At 40.7% G+C, this 16689-nt stretch overlaps 1 pseudogene; it reads left to right on the top strand.

Annotated features, from left to right (window-relative positions):
* The first annotated feature begins 7248 nt into the window (after window positions 1-7248).
* LOC107136714 lies at window positions 7249-16405 on the top strand (annotated as a pseudogene).
* Window positions 16406-16689: the final 284 nt, after the last annotated feature.

Raw genomic sequence — 16689 nt, forward strand, 5'->3', positions numbered from 1 at the left:
CTGAGATAAAATACTTCCTGGCCGGGCTACGAAGTGCCGCGGATTCCAGCAGGGGGAGCTCTGACTCTGGAAACCCGACGGCGGTCACCCAAGGCAGGGTAACCGAGTCCGACCTTTCCCAGTTCTGCGTTCTCTGGTCACGGAGGTTGGTAACAAGGTCCACAGATGATGTCGCTGAACCAGAAACAGAGGTCTCCCTTCCCACGGTCTCTGGACAAGGAAAACAGTTAATACCTTTATAGAAACAGCTGGCAAGGCATTTTAAGAACAAGTGACCGAAGTCTTACAAAGGGAGAGAGAGAGAGAGAGAGAGAGAGAGAGAGAGAGAGAGAGAGAGAGATGGAAATGGAAATGGAAATAAGGGCCCTTCTTCCTCCACTTCCCCTCCTCCGCCAGGAGCAACTCTGTTTCTCTATCAGAACTGCGCTCTGTTGTGACATCTTCGAAGGTACATTCGGTGGGTGCCACGCCCCGGGTTATAAGAGCTGCCTGTGGCTGGGATGGGCTGGATTTCCTCGTGCAGTCAATCATCAGCTCTGGGTCACTGTTGGGTCTCTGCAGCTCTCACTTTGGGTTCTAGGAAGGAGAAACAGAAAACCCTCCCACCATAGATATCAGTGCCTTGAGACCCCACTCCACATGGTCGGTCCATGTTCAGCTAAAGTATAGTCTGCAGGGAGACATCATAAAATGGAAGCATCACAAAATGCGGACACATAATATAAAAACCATTCAGTCCTTGAAATACCAGAGAAGCAGCGAGCTCGGGCAGCATTTTTGAAGCTGTGTTGGGTGGATTGTTCCTGTCCCTCCGGAGCTCCCAGTTATTTCTGTGGTCATAGTTAAAGAAGCTGTGCACACTATCCAGACAAGTACGCTGTTTTTGAGTCAGTATATGTGGTGCCCAACTTTGTGGAAAGAAAGCTTGGTCCAAGTCCTAGAAGTTCTACAGTTCAAAGCAAAAAATGAAACAGCAAAAACAACAAACCAAACACCAAACACCCAATTTTATCTAATTCAGCATTTCCCAAACTTTTCTGACTATGAATTTCTTCCTTGCATTCCACAGAGTTCCCCTATACCAGGCACCTGGGTTCCATGCAGCACACTTTGAGAAATGCTGAGTATGAATGAGAGAGTGAAGTTCAAGGTGTGAAGAAAATTGTGCATTTCTGTAGCTTGGTCCTGAACCTAATGGCTGCAATGAGCTTTGACAAGTCAGGTAACCTCTTTGGCCCTCAGTTTCCTCTTCTGTAAAATAATGATTCCTCCATTTCTACATACCTGTGTGACTCCTGGTTGGAAGGGAAATGGCAGTGGCCCCAATACACTGAGAGTTTCTAAAATTTGTGCTTCTGAAGATGGAAATGATCACACATTTACACTGAAAGTAGATTGTAGACTTTTGTCTACAAGTGAACAAAATCAATTGACAAGAGGAAGCAATATTCCCCTCTCTTTGTGTTTGGTTTATAAATCACTAATCACGCCAGTCCTGTGGCTACTTGTATCTTTGCTTTGCTTAATCTGTGGAAGAGTTGCACGATGGTTCTCTTTGCGTTTCATGGAAAAGACTACAAAGACTTTTGTTTTGTTTTAACTTAGGTAATAAAGAAATTTAAATACTGAAATATTCATTCAGAACTTTAAACTAAAGGAGGTTCTAGAGATTTCCAGGGCAGATAGTCTCCTCTAAAGAGCAGAGTGCATGAGTTAGGGACCCACAGTAATAAATGGTGCAAGTTGTAAAGCGTAGACCTGAAGTTTTATTTCTAAATAGTTATAAAGGGCAGTGGCAGAAGTGGTCAGGAGATTATCAGGGCATTTTTTCTTTTTTCCAAAATCCCTATCTCCTTCACTTGGAGTGGAAATGTAAAAAGAAATAAAATTACTATAGTTTTTTTTTTTTTTAACAGTGCCAGAAATTGAACCCAGAACCTCTTGCATGTTAGGTAAGCACTCTACCACTGAGCTATATTCCTAGCCCTTTTTATTTTATTTTGAGTCAAGGTCTTACTAAGTTTCCAGGCTGGCCTCCAACTTGTAATCCTTCTGTCTTAACATCCTGAGTAGCTGGGAATATGGGCATATACCACTGTGTCCAGCTTTGTAAATGCCTTTTCTTGGGCATTTACAAAGGAAATGCTTCAGATGGAAGACAAGGATATGTGGTCTTGCAGTTTGACATTACTGACCATCCACCTTGCCCATGCCTATCTATATTCCTTTGTTCAACAATGTTTTTTTTTATTTAATATTTATTTTTTAGTTTTCAGCGGACACAACATCTTTGTTTGTATGTGGTGCTGAGGATTGAACCCGGGCCACACGCATGCCAGGCGAGCGTGCTACTGCTTGAGCCACATCCCTAGCCCCTTGTTCAACAATGTTTAGCCAACAAATTTTGCTTGAACACCTACTATGTGCCAGATGTTTATTCCCATCAAGTGCAAAGTCCTCTTTCCAAGCTCTGAGGCTCAAGTTTTATTTACTCTGTGCAGTCTTCTTGATATTTCCAGCCTGCCTTAATTGATTACTTGGTAAATTTTAAATTGGTATAGCTGGGGTTACACAATTTAGCATTCATTATGCACTGCTTTGTTGCTGTGGTTTCATATGAATGTTAACTCATTAGTGAGCCTCAGGGGAGCAGGAGCTATGTCCTAACAACCTTTTCCTTGCCCATGCTGCACCTATGTATACAATTCACCAAATGAGAGCAAATCACCAGAGTCTGGGAAATCCTTCAGATGACCAGTCTCTGTTTTTGAGTCAATAGTATATGTGCTGCCCAAGCACTGCAGCATCTATTGGTAACATCTCTCTTTCTTTCAGTTGGTTTCTGTTTGTTTCAGAATTAGAGGGTCTGATTTGGGGTTTACACCAATTTGTTATTGATGATGTTGTGCATTAGGATTTGTTGAATTATACAGAATTGAGTGCCTTTCTGGGTGGTCTGAATTCATCTCCAAAGGCAAGTTGCACTGATGTGGTCTTTCCCCATGGCTTTCTGTTTCACCATCTTGCGGCTAATTATGTGGACTTGGATCAGATGATGCAGCCACAGATGACACCAGCACCTCAGGTGGCCCAGAGATTGGTGGGGCTGCCATGTCTGGGCTCCTCAGAGAGGCCCGCAGGGAAATGCAATTTGGTTGTGGACTTGTCTCTGTCCTTCTTTCTCTCTTCCTGCTAGCACCCTCCCCCACCTTGGAGGTGCTGTCTCCACCTCTCCCAGAGTCTCATTTTCTCATTTAGGGATTCCCTGCTGCAAAGTCCCATTGCCCAAGCCCAGTAGGGCTGATGAAGTATTTAGAACGGGTCCCCACCCAAATGCAGACTTACTTGAAAAATTGATCATGAATACCCAAAACTGTTTTACAAAGCTAAACTTGGCTGATTTCCCCAAATGGCTCAAACTGTAATCTTTGTATACACTTTTTACTGTCTAGAAGACACTTTCATGTACTAGATCAGGCGAGCTGTAAAACGACCCCAGGAAGTGGGGGTGGCTGTGGAGAAGCAGGTGGTAGATGATTTACACAAGACAGAGGAAATGGTGGCAGGGCCTGGATCTGCCTGGTTCTTCCAGCATCTCCCTGCTCTGTATTTTGCCTTGAAGTGTGGTTATTGGTGTCCTCAGGCACTGTAGTCAATCTGACAACCTGACCCCCAAACTAGGTCTCAAGCAAGTGGATATTAATGATAAGTGTTGAGAGCCACAGCCGATGGCTCTCAACAGATAAGGATGCCAACATCCTAGGCAGAGTCAGTCTTCACTATGTGCAAAGGATTGTTTTCATATCATCTCACTTAATATAGCAGCCCCTGGAAACATGTTTTACCAGAGCAATCTCACAATGGAGTCTCCATGAAGGTTTCACCATCATAACTGCTGCTGCTTGGATCTATAGTCATGTTTGTTTTAAGCTCATGATCATCCACAGTTTCTGTGTTGGTCATTGACTGGGTTCATGTAACTTGTAGCGACTCACATGGTGCCAGACTGATGTGCGGTAAGCTCACAATAAGCCCTAGGTTTTTCTTTCCTTTCCCTTGAGGCTAGGGACCTACCCACACCCATCCTTGTGCTAGTTAATCTCTTTTATTGCATAGGTTGATTCTCAGTAAGTGTTTATTGAGTTAACTGGAAGTCAAAGCTAACAGGGACACAAACTGTGGCTCTCTTGGGCAAGTATGGAAAATAATGAAGACCTAGGCTGTCACATGGCAAAGGTCATGTGACATTATACTAGGTTAGAGTATAATGATACTAGGTCTATGGCTTCAGTCTCCAACCACTATCGCCTGGTTCTTCACCCAGTCTTTGGCTGCCTCTTCTTGTCCTCCTCTGTAGGTGCCTCTTTGTCTGCCTTCATGCTACTGTCTATGTCATGCACAGCACTGATTCTGCTCCTATAGGTGCATATATATCCTTACACCCACTCATCTCAAAGCCTCATCTTAAAGTTAGCACATCTTGTACTGAATCTATTATTCCCTCATCCCACTTAGGTGCTCTTTCTTTTAAGTTCATTTGAATAATTTCCAGGAATGGTGGTTTTATTATAAGGATACATATATAGGAGAACATAGAGCTCAGAACACAAAAATCAAATCAGATCTTTGGGGAAGGGAAACCACAGTAGGTCAGGAAAAGTGAGACCCCAGAGCACCTTGGAAGGTCAGCAGGAGGAATGTGTGTGCGCCTAGTCTGGGTGCCATTGCTAACTTTCCCAGCTCTCCTCCAGGGTCTGCCCCACTTGGCACTTGCTGAGTGGCTGATCCCCCTGATAGGGCGAGCATTTTTGTTTTTACCTTAAAGCTTCTGCTATCAGGTAGACTCTTCTTTCTCAACTTGCTCATGGCTGGGTCTACTTCTGCATAACTCAGCTTGCCTCCCTACCCTCATGGGTAGGGCAACTCTAGCTCAGGGAATCTTGGAGCAGCTTTAGATTTTACTGAAGCCTGCCTCATTCTCTTAGTATTTTTGAAGTTCAAATGAGAGAGAATCTGATCATCTAGCACAGATGTTTCCTGCCAGATCACCTCATTGGTTGTTGCACAGCGTATGAATTGACTACCCTCATGTCAAGAGCATACTGATCCAATCTGTCAGCTGTGGCCAAGGGTAGGACCATGGGCTGCCTTTTTCCAGAACATTTCAATTACCCTAATATCTATGTTAGGTTTATTCACCTAACGTAGATATTAGGGTATCTACATTATATGATTACATGTAGTCATATGATTCCGTTTACATGTAATGCTCAAAGTAGGCAAATCTGTAGATAGAGAAAATAATTAGTGGTTGCCTAGGGCTAGGGGTGAGAGTAGGGGACTGAAGAGGGACAGTTACAGAATATGCATTTTCTTCTGTGGTGATGAAAATGTTCTGAAATTGATTGTGGTGATGGTTGTACAATTTTGTGACTGTCTTAAAAGCCACTGACTCTTACATTTGTATGGTAAGTGAATTATTTCTGAACAAAAAAAATTTTTAAAGGATTTCATAGAAGCAATTTTCTCGGGAGTAGCTGAGGACACAGCAGAAACCCACGTCATCCTTAGTTATTTTTTTTTTTTTAATATTTTTATTTTTTATTTTTTTTAGTTATCGGCGGACACAACATCTTTGTATGTGGTGCTGAGGATCGAACCCGGGCCGCACGCACGCCAGGTGAGCGCGCTACCGCTTGAGCCACATCCCAGCCCCATCCTTAGTTATTTATCTTAATAAATGCCTTTTGCTTTTTAGCACATCTTGCCAAATTAAAACCTTAGAATTCATTCTGACATCCCTTGCTTTTTCAGTCCAAAGGCTACCTCTTTCCTTGATTCCAGCTTTTGGTGCAGTCGTTGGTTCTTTCCTCTGTGCTCCAAAAACATCTGATACCTGAGCCTGACACCACTTATCTATATTATAGCTGGTGCTTTGCCAGCAAGCCCTGCTGCTGGACTCTAATCTACTGAGAAGCTTGCACCTCCACATCCTTGCCTACTGCCTGCCTCCTGAGGAGCCTGAGAGCTTCTGGTACAGCTGGGATGGATGGAAAGAGAGAGCCTCTTACTGTCCCTGTCCATGACCACTACCTGCTCTTAGAAATCCTACCTATTGCATCAAAGATACGTGTCCAGGACAGAATGAATGAGGACAGGGTGGATTAGTGGCATCACCACTGTTTCCTATTTGAGAATCCAAAGCACAAATGAGACTCATGTGGTTCAGCCATGACTGCCAGAGTAGTTACCAGGCACAGCTGGCAAGCTCCTGAAGACTCAGTTTCTGCTCACTGTGATGAGGTGTTTCTGATGTGCCCTGGGGCATGACGTACTGTTGAGGGTAAGAGCAGACCCAGTGACTAGAAATGACTAGAAACACCAGGTCTATAAAGTATCGCTTTATAGACCTGGTGTTTCTAGTCATTTCTGTGCTGAGCCTGTTGGCTAAAGCCAAGGGCAGGAGGGTAAAAGACAGAGGAGAGATGGGGAGAAGAATAGCCTTCTCAGAACAACGATTGATTTGAAATATGAAGCATCTTATTGATAAAAGTACAGCCCAGACGGAAGGAAGCAGTTTGACATAGCACACTATTTGAAAAAAATCATGTGCATCTGTTTAGCACAATATACAACATAATGACAGCAATCTTCCCTGTTTGTATCTATTCATCTGATTATACAGAGTAACAATTCTTTTAGTTACACATTTATTTACCCAGGGATTTTTTTTTAATGGATAATAAGTTAGTAAATCAGATAGCCTGGGTTCTGGATAATACTTTAGTAAACTGTCTACCACACAAGACAGTTGCAATTCACATTTTCTATAATATCCAATGTGCCATTAATACACATAGGACAATGTGAAGCTATGAGCAACAATTCAAGAAGGACAAAGCAGATTTTAATGATTATTTAATACTGTTTGATCTAGACACATATTATGTTGAAAAGCTCGATTTCAGTCTTGCAATGTACCACAGATGCAATGAGAAATGTGGACTTATTTGAAGTATAATCCAGTGGCCTTCTTTTGATGCAGTTGTCATGGCCGTTGGTGCTAAAGTTTCTTGTCTTTGATACAAGGATACTCATGAGTCTTTTTCTGACTGGTAAAAATCCACACTTGAACCCTCAAAGCATACATATCATTTCAGATCAAAATCATGAACACTAAGGGAGGATAGTATTTAGCTTATGGCACTCAAATATGATGAAAATAAAATAGTTCTTCCTCTCTTTCTGAAGTGGTAATAGATGTCAACAAAATTCCTAATTCTTTCTGGAATGCTAAGCTGGGGAGGGAAGTCTCCTGGTTTAAGACTTGAGTTGAAGATGGAAGAAGAACACTACTAAAGAGAAGGGCCCAGCACATGGTAACTCCTCATCCTCCACTGGACAGGCTACCAGGAAAGCATATCTGCTTCTATGCAAGACCCACCATGTGCACCAGGAATCTCTAATTTACCCAGCAGCATCCACTTGGAAAATATTCACCTCCTCTGCGCCTCCTGGAGAAGGTCCTGACTTTTCTCAAGGCATTAAGGTGAGATATATTGTGGACTTATGATCACATTATGCACCCTATTTTAAAGAAAATCCCTTTATCAGATTCCTGTTACAAGCCAACAGTAGGATACTATTGGAAATGAAAATCAGAATTTTATTATTTAGTGAGTCATGAACAAGGAACTTTTGCAGGCATGCTCTGGGCTGCTTCAGGGTGGAATCTACATTTTAACTCAGATCAGTTAGAGAAAACAGTGAGACTTTTCTATTTCTATTCCTTTCATGGCATGGCTTGTGACAGTGTTGCTAAATAGGGACTCATTGCTCCCTAACGTGGTACTCACACTTCATTGTTCCTGCACAGGGTCACCAGGTGGTTGATTAGCCAGGGACTCTGAAGCATTTGGCAAGTCAATTCTGGAATGGAATGAAAAGACATTTGGATATCTGAACAACTTTCTTGAAATAATTTAGCAAAATTAGATTTTTTTTTTCAGAGCACAAAAAACATTAAAGAGTAAAGGGAAAGAAACTACATTCATATCTACAATTACCAAACATTTTCCAAGTATATTCTCATCTAATGGTTACAATTACCTTTGAGTGAACCCGGGGCCTTGTGCCTGCTAGGCAAGTGCTCTACCACTGAGTCACATCCCCAGCCCTCAATGTGCACAGTTACCAGGGTTAGAGCCACTGTCAGAATCCAAAGCCTGTGCTGTTCATACCAGTGCATCACAAACTGTACAATGCTATTGTTTGGTTAAGAACTTTTGCTCTTGTTCCACCTGCAGAGATTCTGAAGCAATTGGTCTGGGCTGGCACCAGGCCATCAGTATGTTTAAGAAAACCACTCAATGATTCTAATCAACAGCCAGGTTAAGAAACCTGGGTCAGGGCTGGGGCTGTAGCTCAGCGGCAGAGCACTTGCCTACCATGTGTGAGGCACTGGGTTCGATCTTCAGCACTACATAAAAATAAACTAATAAAATAAAGGCATTCTGTCCATCTACAACTACAAAAGAAAAAAAAAAAAAGAAACCCTGGGTCAGTCTACATTAAATTTGTGTATGTGTGTTATTTTTTTTTTTTTCTCTTTTGGTACCAGGGATTGAACTCAGGGACACTTAACCATTGAGCCACATCCCCAACCCTTTTTTGTATTTTATTTAGAAACAGGGTCTTACTGACTTGCTTAGTGCTTCACTAAGTTGCTGAGGCTGGCTTTGAACTTGCGATTCTCCTGCCTCAGCCTCCTGAGTTGCTGGGGTTACAGGTACATGCCCGCACGCCTGGCTTACATTAAATGTGTTTTTGACTTGATATTTTCAATTTACCAGAGGTTTATCAGGACACAACCCCATCTTACGTTGAACATCTGTGTAAGTCATGTACATTTACCTGAACCAAATAATTCCTAATCATTGGATATTCTGTCATCTACATTGCAGGACATACAATAAAAAGTGGATGTCCTTCACAGAATTAATAATTAATTCTATTAATTAGCTATTTTTAGTTAATTATGAACTTTATGAACTTCCTTTCTATGAACTTCTCACGCTTTAGAATGCCATGGTGGGTTGTACTGGCCTCTTTCTGTTTTCTCATTCCAATTCAACAAATCTTAAGATGTTTTAAACAAGTGCATTGAACTGTATTCTGGTAGTGGTTATGTCATACCAAGCATATTAAAATAACTCAAGAAAGGAAATGATCAAATGAGGCTGTATCTCCACAGGGTCAAACCTTGGGTTAAAAGTTTAAAACTCAGACATTTGCAGTGGTTGATTTCCTTTGTTCATTTTCGGGACCTCGAAACTCTTGCAGGATTAGATTTTTGTTTGGTTTATTTCAATAACTAGGCTCTAGCTTTTTGGTTGGCAAATTGTTCTGGGGCTGCAGTGGCCCTTGCTATGAGGAGAAATGGTGAGATGCTGAATGTGGACTTGCACTGGAATCAGAGCTAATTTCTTCAAGGAACCTTCTGCTCTTTTGGTGCTGTGGGTATTCTCTTTTGACATATTAATGCAATCACTTTCTCCCAAGGCTGCGAAGGCTATATGGCACAAAGTCCTTAAACAAACAAACAGAACAGACAACTGAAACAACCAACCTCCAAAACAACATTCACAGTCCAAGAGTTAAATTATGTAAACAATATGGTTGTGGTTAGAAATATTAATGTTTACTGGAAGAAGTGATTCAAAACGCTCCCAGTGGCTATCCTTATGGATGAGAGATATGTATGGAAAATATATCCAAACTAAATATTCAAACTAAACCCCCCAATTTTTTTTTTTTTAGATTTAAAAAACTGCTTATATATCTGTGTGTTACTTACCATTCTCTTCTGAGACAGTGGCACAGGGTCATTTTCAGGAGTCTTTTTTCCTTTTCCTTTTTTTCAAACTATTTGCATCTTATTTCAATGACTTGCTCTAATAAAAGCGTTTTATTTTAAACATGTGGGAGTAGAGATTAAAAACACTAACATTTTTTTTTTGCTGAAAATCCTTTAAAATGAACAAATATGTTTCCAAAGCATTCTCAGACTTGAAGTTGTTTGAACTTCTCTCTCTCTCTCTCTCTCTCTCTCTCCATATATATATATATATATATATATATATATCCTGATTTTTTTACCTGATTCTGATTTCAGATTTCATTGAAGAAATAAAAGTAGAAACATTACATGTAGTTTAATGAGGAAGAATTTAAACTAAAATAAAGAGACTTAGTTCTAGCAAAAAATCTTCTACATCACACAGTGTGAGGATTAAGGAGACAGATGCTGGAGTTGCAATGCCTGTGACTGATTCCTGTCATGTGGCCACGGCATCACTAAACCTCATTTGCCTCTTTTTTTCCATCTGTAAAACGGGGCTAATATTTAGCAACTTCCTGAAGGAGTTACTAGGAGGGTCAAAAAATTTAATGGGTGTAAAGTGCTTAGACTACTACCCAGAAAGTGTTCAAGACATGACAGTTATATTATTCCAGACAGACAGATACTTAGAGCAGTAGGAGAGCAAACATAATTGTACTAACTCTAAGGTGGGTAGTTTTGTTGTTGTTGGTACTGGGGATTGAACCCAGTACCTCACACATGCCAGGCAAGTGCTATACCACTGAGTTGCATCCCTGGCCTTTACTATTTCTTATTTTGAGACAGGGTCTCACTAAGTTTCTGAGGCTGGCCTTGAACATGTGATCTTCCTGCTTCAAACATCACAAATAGTTGGGATTAGAGGAGTGCACCACAATGCCTGGCCTTTATTAAGTTTTTCTAAGGAAGAAGGGGATTCACCGGGCAGAGGGTGAAGAGTAGTAGAATCACTATTTCATGTCACACTTTAGTGCCATACGAAAACTAAGTCATTTTGTTTGGTTTCAATTCCTAGATGCTGCCTTAGGAACTTCAACAGGTAGTAAAGACAGGTGGAGATTTATGTCCTGGTGACCAGCAGTGAGCTCTCTTGGCCTGGATCATAGGCAAGAATTTTAGCAACAGATCATGCTTTGAGCCTGGATTTAGAATATATAAAGACTTTTTTACATAAGGGTCCAGAAGGGATATGATGCATTATCTCCCCCTCCCTGTCTCTCTCCCTTCCTTCTTTCCTTTCTTATTCTTTTCCTTTCATATTTTAAAATTTATTTTTTGTAGTACTGAGCATTAAACTCAGAGGCCCTTTACATCCCAGGTCCTTTTTATTGTTTATTTTGAGGAGACTGGTCTTGAACTTACAATACTCCTGCCTCAGCCTCCCAAGTAGCTGGGATCACAGGTATGTACCACTGTACCTTTTTCTTTTCCTTTTTTTTTTTTATGATCAATTCTTTTTTTAAAAAACCACTTTATATAAACTTACTTAACTGTTTGCCAACTGATCAAGAAAAATCATTGAATAAAAACAGAAGAAGTTAACTAAAAGCAACTGAAAAGATAACCATGGCTAATGTAGCCAGTAGCAAACACTGCTTGCTTGATACTGGCTTTCTGTTGCATGTTACCTTCCTGGGACAGGTGAGTCTCCTTTCCTCCCAAGTCTCCTGCATATGCTTTTCCACAGACCTCATTCCCCGGTCTCCTTGCTTCCTGCTTCTTAATCATGAGGAAAACTCCACCTCAGCCTGCTTTGGGACCAAGACTGCTAAGGGAGAGGCTGTAGCACTGGCACCGTCAGGGCTGCTGTGGCCTGTGGTTTCTTACCTCTGTCTCAGCTCTAAGGGCTCATCTGAGCTGATGGGCTGTGAAGGAATGCATTTCTTATATCTCTATCAGCTCTTACTTAACTCCTGCCTGAGATGACAGTACTCTTTCCAGCACTATTAAATATGGGAATCAAAAAAATATTTTCCAGAGTACTTCTCCTGTCTTCTAAGTCGGACCACATTTTGAGTGCATGCAGTTAACTACAAGGCATTCTTTCTTTGACTGTAAGTTCAGATGTCTTTTTTTCATTATAAAACAACCCTGTGCAAGTCCCAAATTTCTCATATTTCACTTTGATATTTTTTTGGATTCACTTAGTATATTCTTCTTAAATCATTTATTCAAATTCTTAACTAAATTTCCTTTAACTTTTGCCTCTGCAACTTGGAATCTCCTCTGCCCTAAAAATAATACTCCTTTTTCTCCTGAAAGAAATGCAATAAGTCTAAATAATTCTGTTTCTGCAGTGTCCCCCTCCCTCGCCCCAATTAAAGATTGTGGTTTTAGCGACTTCCAGTGCTGGGCTTGCCACCTACGTAGGATAGAGATACTTAGGTGCTATATTCCATGTTTGCTTAGAGGACTGGTCGATCTGATTAGTCACAATGAAATCACTGTACAAAAAGCCAAGGAAAGGGGCTTAAAAGCATTGGGTAAAGCCCTCTTTTATTAAACTATAGAGTTGGATGGATTTCAGAAATAAATTGGTTTGTCCAGACATTTTTCTAGACGAAGAAACGAAAGGCTCAGAAATTTACTTTTCTTGGCCAAGTGCCACACACACGACCAGGTCATGGTAAAGTTAGAATTAAGTCAAAGCTTTGTGACTCCACCTGTGCATCCTGATCATCCCACCCTCCCCCCTTCCTCCCTCCCTGCCTGCCTTCTTTCTTCCTTCCCCCAATGTTTCTTTCTTTCTTTTTTTTTTTTTTAAAGAGAGAGTGAAAGAGGGAGAGAGAGAGACAGAGAATTTTAATATTTATTTTTTAGTTATTGGCGGACACAACATCTTTGTTTTGTATGTGGTGCTGAGGATCGAACCCGGGCCGCACGCATGCCAGGCGACTGCGCTACCTCTTGAGCCACATCCCAGCCCCCCCCCAATGTTTCTTCATGCTTACTGTATACTTGTTTAATAATAAACAACGACCTTTACTGATTCATTTTTGGCATCCAAAACCTGGATGACATATGGTCTGACAAGTACTAATAGTCCCAGAAACAGAGCATTCGAAATGAGAACTACTCTGGAAAATCTAATTTGTGTGCCTCTTGTCACCATAGCCTGCCACGTCCATGATAACACATACTATACCACTTTTACTGTAAGACCATAATCCAAATCCGGATCCAAAACAAGGCTGAGAAGACCAGAGAACAAGTAGGAAAATAAACATCCACTCGCACTTGCAAACCCATCCACAGAGAGAGAGCCGCCTCAGATGCGATTCAGCAGACAATCAAAACACTGACATTTTGGCAAAATTTCCAGGCATTTCCATAAATCCTTTTTAGATTCTTCTTCCCTCCAGCTCAGCAAGACAGTCACATTTTTTTTTTTCTGGGCCTCAGACAAACAATAGCATCCAAATGATATTTCACAACAACCCCCCAGCATGACAAGCGAGGCTCAACCCATCCCAGAGAGAGGAAGGTCACCATATGCCCTGAGCTCTTTGTGTCCGGCCTCGCTGCCATTTTACAGCTGCCCTTGCCTCTTTATTTTACTTTGGGAGACAAGAGCTCTACTAACGTGCACAAAGGGGATTTAGGGTTAAGCCTTGTCTTCTGTCTCTCTAACCTATAGCATCTTTCATCCTCACAAAGGTGGGAGGAGCTGAGGAGGAAGCGGGGCAGACAGGGGGCAGGGGAAGAGAGCCCATCTTTTTTGCTTGCTGTCCGTCTCACCCTCGTTTTTTCTTCATCATACAGAAGCACCATCTGTTCCCAGACTTGACGCACTTGCATTTGTTTCCCATTCAGGAACAGCTTATGTAGGAAGCAGATGATGAAGTGAGCAAAGATCCTCTGACTGGATCAGCAATTGCACGTTGTCCATTCCTTAAAACTTCACGGGTAACTGTGGTCAGATCTGTGTGGTCCTGCCCAGCTCCCCCAGGCTGCCGTTCAGCCCTGGTGAGCGCCACTTCTCTGGTGACCTCTACACTCCTGCCTCTTGGCCTCAGTGCATTTCATTTCATTTACACTATATTTTAATGAACTGTTAAATTTTCAAATTCTTATGTTTCCAAAAATATTTTCTAGTATGCGAGCCTAGAGAGAACATAAATGAATGGAGAAAGTGGAATTAACTGTGTGTTTCTTGCCATATTCCCTTCTCTCTAGGCAACCACAGGGTCTTCTTAAATATCTATACTGACTTGACTACACTTTTCAGAACTTCCAAAGGAGAATGAATCACAGGAGATCAGTTATACATATCAAAACATCACCATTTGCCCTTTTGCTCTCTCTAAAAACAAAAAACAAAAACAAAGAAAAGATATCTGGTCTTGACTTTAGGCAAGATATGCTCCAGATACCATGATCTTCACACTTCACAAGTTACTCCATGGAGCTGGTGAACTCAAGATTGCATTCCAATCCTGTTGGACGTTTTGGTTACTTTAAAATTTTCAATGATAGATAATGCTGAGGCCAACATCTTTGAACATGAGTTTTTTTTTTATTTTTAGAATTATTTTCTTAGTCTGTATTATGAGAAGTCGAATAATAGAATAAAGTTAACTACATTTTGAGTTTAATCTGCAAACCCTACCATTTGGAAAAACCCACTGTTGAGTAGGATATAAAAGATAGGAGTATTAATTCATCATTGAATGTAAACATTTTCACCCAGATGTTATTAAGTAGCTTTGACTGTCAGTTAACTAGAGTTTTCATCAAACAGACATATTACTTTTTTTTTGTACTGGGAATTGAACTTAGGGGCACTTAACCACTGAGCCACATCCCCAGCCCTATTTTGTATTATATTTAGAGAGAGGGTCTCACTGAGTTGCTTAGCACCTCACCGTTGATGAGGCTGGCTTTGAACTTGCGATCCTTTTGTCTCAGCCTCCCAAGCCATTGAGATTACAGATGTGTGCCACTGTGTCCTACTGACATCTTATTTTTTTAAATTTTATTTTGGTCATAGTACTGGGGGAATTGAACTCAGGGCCTGGTGCATGCTAGGCAAGTGCTGTACCTCTGAGCCACACCCCCAGACCAAACAGAAAACTGAATGTTTACCTGAAAAACCTTTATCTAAGAATATAAATAGCTATTAAATAACTTCATTTTTTTAGGGATTCAATGAATATTTAAACAATCTAGTAGAGAATATAAGTGATTAGATTAGATATTTTAACTTAAACTATGATATCCTAGTCTGGTATTATGATACACTCTGTACATTCCATAAATGGCCTAACCATCAAACTATAGAAGAGTAATAAAGAAATATCAAAGTTTAGGGCTGGGGTTGTGGCTCAGTGGTAGACCACTTATCTAGCACATGTGAGGCACTGGGTTCTATTCTCAGCACCATATAAAAAAATAAATAAAATAGAGGTATACATAAAAATGCTCTCTCTCTCTCTCCCTCTCTCTCTCTCTCTCTCTCTATATATATATATATATATAAAGAAATATCAAAATTTAAACTCTAAAATGTGTAGATTAATATATGCACTGATTTTCTAATAGCCAAGTTTAACTGTGATATAATATTTTATCCCACTTCATAATTTCCTTGGAAAATTTTGGTTTTAAAATCTAAATTAAATTTGTAGAAAAGACCTCAGAATGTGTATTTTAAATCAAAATTTAAGAATTATGCCTTAAGAATTAAGAATCGACCTACTTGTGACACTTAAACTTTTTCTTAGGTTTATTCCCCTAATTGCCTTGTTTTAAAAGTATGTACTTCTTGACCATAGCCATGAACAGTGTCAGGGAGGCATGCACCCATATGAAGCGCAAGTCCAACCAATGCTTCAGTTGCTGTTTTGCTGAGAAATTCCTCAAGGGAGACAGCTCCAGGGTCCGGTGCACGGATCTCTTCAATTGCTACCGGTAGCATGTTCAGAAAGCAATGAAAGAGAAAGAGAGTCCCATTGAAGAACTGGAATTCATGGGCCATGGCAAAGAAAAGCCTGAAAGCTCTTCTTGACCTTGACTGTTAACCTTGAAAATGAATTCTAGGGCTGCAGTAGTAGCTCAGTGGTAGAGTGCCTGCCTAGTACATGTGAGGCAACGGGTTTGAACCTCAGCATAAGAAAGAAAGAAAGAGAGAAAGAGAGAAAGAAAGAAGAAAGAAAGAAATTGTATCCATCTACAACTGAAGAAAGAAAGAGAGAAAGGAAGAAAGAAAGAAAAAGGATTCCTATATTAGGAAATTGAGGGCTCTGGATTTTGTCCACCAAGGCTGTGAAGATAGCTGTGGGATTTGATGGAGTTTCAGAGGGAGCTGTGTTTTTCTTCCTTCTGAAGTTTTCCTCTCACTTTTAAAAGATGATGAACCACTCCCTTCTTTGAGGCAATTTCTCATTTGCAGACCCTTAGTGTGTTAAAATTGAACAATTTCTTGGTATTATGGTTGCAATAGGTAGTTTGGAATCAACTTTGAATATATCTTGTATATGAATAATAGTAAACTACTTATCGTGATCAGAGTTGCCTGATTTCTTGGTGTTTGCTGCAAAGGACATTATGTACACTGAATTGGGGTCATTATTATGAGAGCAATTGGTTAGGACTTCTCTTTTCTCTCAGGAGCTAATGCTTTAAAAAGGTATCCAGGCACAACAGTTTCATCCAGTTTATTTTTATGCAATTAAAATTGTTGGTGGCCTGGGTTAGCAAAGAGGAAGACAGCTTTTAACAGACAGCTCCCTGCTTTAACAAGAGGTGTCAGAGTATATGCGAATGCTTCTAAAATGTTGTCATGAACA

Source organism: Marmota marmota, unplaced genomic scaffold, assembly GCF_001458135.2.
Source record: "Marmota marmota marmota unplaced genomic scaffold, marMar, whole genome shotgun sequence".
NCBI lineage: Eukaryota > Metazoa > Chordata > Mammalia > Rodentia > Sciuridae > Marmota > Marmota marmota.